General features: G+C 31.0%; 1 protein-coding gene across 3 annotated transcripts in view; it reads left to right on the forward strand.

Annotated features, from left to right (window-relative positions):
• The window catches only part of LOC106463520 (protein kinase C and casein kinase substrate in neurons protein 1-like), an 82,391-nt gene that overhangs the window by 12,721 nt on the left and 64,953 nt on the right, over window positions 1-4,717 (forward strand). The gene's annotated exons all lie outside the window — the stretch shown is intronic.

The following is a 4,717-nucleotide window of genomic DNA, read 5'->3' on the forward strand; positions in this document are numbered from 1 at the left end:
TATAAAAGAAATTAAGATCACACATTTCTCTCAGATGACAGAGAGATGGTGTATACTGTGCATGCAAACATGCAGTTCAAAAAATGTCAAAATTTTCAACATTTGTTGAAGTCTAAATGAAAGAAGCATTACTTGAAAGTCACCAAAGAGTGTTGGTTCGTTTTGTAAAACAGGATGCTTGAACTTAAGCAGTGGTGAATTTTTTTAGAGTATTTTTGAGATCATGCCCTCATGAGGCAAACGGTTATCACATAGAATTTCAAAGGAATTTTTGTAATCCATACATTTCTAAATGACCTATACAAAGATAAGTTGAATAAGAATTTTCAGAAGTAGAAGTTATAAAATGTCCACGTGCATTTAAAAATATGATGCAAAAAATCTAAATTTAAGTCACTGTGAGTCTTGTTTTTTTTTTTTCTTTAACCAGAAAGTATATATTTGTGTATAAAGCCTTTTAAGTCTTGTCATATCAAAGCTATTGTCTTATTACAAAAGGTTCAGAAAGTAGTGCCTGTACTGAAGATTAGGATATTTCTCTCTGTTTGTTATCTGTACTGGTATTTAATCATTTTATGGTCTTTGGACAGTAGAAACACATAATGAAACTGTCAAAAACAAGAATATTTTAATCTTAACTCTTTATACACCCCCATAAGCTTGAACTGTTTTCTGTTTTATTTAGGCTAAAGTAAGATTGACCTGTACTTATTGAATAATTTTTTTTTTCCACCATATTCTGTCTCTGTGTATTTAAACTATATGAGCAAGATTTGAAAATACAAGGGAGCTGTAGGGTATGTGGGCATAGAGTCTTCAGTAAAAGTCATTATTCTGAAAGAGATTAAGATATCAGTTATTGGTTTTCTTAAGAAACATTTTGTAAAGTTAGCAGTAAGAGTATCCAATGGATGAAACAATGCATTCCCATCTTTATCTGTAAAAATTTAATAACAGTATATCTAATTATCTATAAGGTTAGAAGTTAGTTTCATTCTAAGTAGATAGCGTGCTTCTTGGTCCAATTGAAAGTTAATATTACATACACATCCGGCAATGATGTATTTTAGTTTCACTCTAAGTAGATAGTGTGCTTCTTGGTCCAATTGCAAGTTAATATTACATACACATCCGGCAATGATGTATTTTAGTTTCACTCTAAGTAGGTAGTGTGCTTCTTGGTCCAATTGAAAGTTAATATTAAATACATATCTATCAATGATGTATTTTAGTTTCACTCTAAGTAGGTAGTGTGCTTCTTGTTCCAATTGAAAGTTAATATTAAATACATATTTATCAATGATGTATTTTAGTTTCACTCTAAGTAGGTAGTGTGCTTCTTGGTCCAATTGAAAGTTAATATTAAATACATATCTATCAATGATGTATTTTAGTTTCACTCTAAGTAGGTAGTGTGCTTCTTGGTCCAATTGAAAATTGATATTAAATACTGGTGTACATCCGGCAGTGATGTACATGTAAATGTTATATGATTACTTCTCTATTTTGATCTGTGTCCTTATTCTCATCTTTAGTTTTTATTTCTATTCAGAAACTTAAACCTTTGTCAAAATAGAGCTCAAAGTAATAACTTTTAAATTGGCCATTGTATTTTTAACTATTTAGATTGAATAGTTGTAATGATTAATATAACTGAATAAATAAAAATATGAATTCATATTTCTTTTCTCCACCTAATACTTGTGGTGTAGTTGAAAGCACCTGTATCACTAAAGTACCACTTCAGCCTTCAGTTTTAGGACTGCACACAAATATTTTGTGAAATATTCGATAAATATGAAACTTGAAAGGTCAGTTTTTTGTAAATAGACTTTTAAGAGATGAGGTATGGGAAGATGAAATATTAGTTCAATATAACTCGCCACTCGTCAATGAAATCCTGTGGTTTATCCATGTAGAAGAGTATTTTCTGGGCATTTTAAAACTAGAAACTTTCATAGGAATGGAAGTTATTGCAAAGGTCTTGTGTTGAAATGGTATATAGGGTAAGGTGGCCATAATTTGTAAACCATGAACATTTCTACCTGTAGTCATCATAACTCCAGATGCAGGCAGTACTGGACAAGTTTGATGTAATAGTTTTAGTTCTGTTTCTCAGATGAGTGTATTTTTGAGACATTCAAACTCATAGCTGTGGCAATTGCACCAGCGTCATCACATGATGATTCAATAACTAAAGATAATAGTAATAATAATACAAACTGGCTGAATGTTTATTTCTAATGTATTTATACTGGAGACTTCATAATATATATATATAATAGCCAAATGTCTGTCTGCCATGCTCTGTATCTCATGAAAAGTTAGTCATAGAAAAAAATTATTTATCAAAAAATTCTTCTGTTTCAGGAGTACATTACAGGAAAATTATTAATTTTTTGCAATTCCTAAAATTTCATGTCAGTATCAACCCATCAGTCTTCGTATGTGCTGAATGATTAATCTGATAAAAAAAAAAAGGACAACATTGTTTCTTTTTGTGAGGGAATCTCATGAAAAAAATGGGACTTCCTTTGTTAACTGACTGAAAGAAATATTTTGAAGATAGGAACATGAACAGAAAAAATCCATAAAGAAAGGAACATTGGTATTAAAGACATTCATGATTTCATTCTACGATGTCAGACAAATTGATTTGAATTTAATATCTCCCTTTTGACACTTTTTATAGAAATGACAACTTCCCAAAAGTTCTGATTTTTATAGTGGTATTTCTTATGTTCAGTGTAGGTACAAGGAATGATGGTATATAACAGAAAAAGTCCCTGTGGCTACTTATTGAACCTGAGCCCTCTGCTGTGCTGAATGCATCCATTGCATCGAAACCCAAACATCTTTGCCAACAATGCATTGCAGTCAGTCTCCTTTGCTTTAAAACAAATGCAATACAATTTTTCTTATTGAAATAACACATGGAATGACAAAAGCTTTGTAAATGGCCCACAAGACAATCATATTGCATATACACTGATCCAACGGATTGGGTTGACTGCACATTTTATATTTATTCATCACTATTTTTAGGAAAATTACTGTTGAATTGTTTCAATGGTCATCTGCTAGTAAATATGACAAATTAAAGGTAAAAGTAGTTCAGGGTGACTTTTTTTTAATTAAGGGTACTTCCTGGGACTTCTTTTTTTCTTGGAACAACATTCTTCATCCAAGGGCTGTGCATGGAAACTTGGGATGTATGATTACCTTAATGTGAATTACATGACACATTTAGTAGTAAAATAGTTTATATATATATATATATATATATATTTGAATATTCAAAAAACAGGCTATCCTTATTTAAAATACACTGAATGTCAAAATTATACTTGAGTAAATAGTAACTCAGATTTTTTGTTTAATGTATAATTTGAAGTTGTGATTAGGTATTTGTATTATGACCTGTATATTTGCACCTTAGAGTAAGAATAAAATGTTGTATTATCACTTATTTATCATTCACAAATAGTTTTATTATTTTCTCTTATTATCTGCAATACTATTCTGTCACTCCTTTGGTATGCACTCAGATAAATAGTTTTAAAAGTCTTCCAAGAACTGTTATCAAACTCAAAATGAAAGCTAGATTTATTTCTGTTAATCCTTTGGGCATAGTTTTTCTTTATCTGATCCCATTGTGGTGTAACATTTTTCTCCTAAGTACTATGTCAAAAAATGCTAGTTTACGAATTTTTAGTTTTTTTTTCTATTTTGTACAGGAACTTAAATTGCTTCTTGTGGTAATTTATTAATTCACATTTAAGAACATGGTTTTTTGTTGTGAGGTCTTTTTTTGAAACAAGTAATTTGCTTTCTGTTCTATTACTATTTTTGTTAAAAAAGTTTCCTTGTTTTTTTTAAATTATTAACATATTCTGCATGTTAGCAAATACTGTGTTGTTGCCCAACTTGTGCAGTACTTTTAAAAGGTAACTTATTTCAAACATAATAACCAGAAAAATCATGCAATTTAAACCAATGTCTATTACTTAGTAGTTGAGGCTCATGCAGTATTAGCTTTGTTCAATTAAAATATGAAGAAAATTTATTCTTGGCAAAATCTAAGTGGATCGTTAAAAGCTGCATTGCAGAGGCTGGGTTGATTTTATTTTATCACAGATACAGTAACTTAGTTGCTAGAAATACTTTGTAAAAGCCGCATAATGTATAAGAATGTCCCTAAGTGTGTTTTCTACAGGGTTGTACGGGTCTGGAAAACCTTGAATATACTTGAATTTGATATAGAGAAACTTAAGGACTTGAAAGTGCTTGTATATGAGAAGTTTCTAGGAAGGTACATGGAAGTGGAAAAACATTTTGTCATAAACATGCACAGCGAGTACAGAAAAGCAGGTACACCTGTTTTAACATAAACATGCACAGCGAGTACAGAAAAGCAGGTACACCTGTTTTAACATAAACATGCACAGCAAGTACAGAAAAGCAGGTACACCTGTTTTAACATAAACATGCACAGCGAGTACAGAAAAGCAGGTACACCTGTTTTAACATATACATGCACAGCGAGTACAGAAAAGCAGGTACACCTGTTTTAACATAAACATGCACAGCGAGTACAGAAAAGCAGGTACACCTGTTTTAACATAAACATGCACAGCGAGTACAGAAAAGCAGGTACACCTAGTTTAACATAAACATGCACAGCAAGTACAGAAAGCAGGTACACCTGTTTAACATA

The sequence above is a fragment of the Limulus polyphemus genome, unplaced genomic scaffold (genome assembly GCF_000517525.1).
Source record: "Limulus polyphemus unplaced genomic scaffold, Limulus_polyphemus-2.1.2 Scaffold1429, whole genome shotgun sequence".
Lineage (NCBI taxonomy): Eukaryota > Metazoa > Arthropoda > Merostomata > Xiphosura > Limulidae > Limulus > Limulus polyphemus.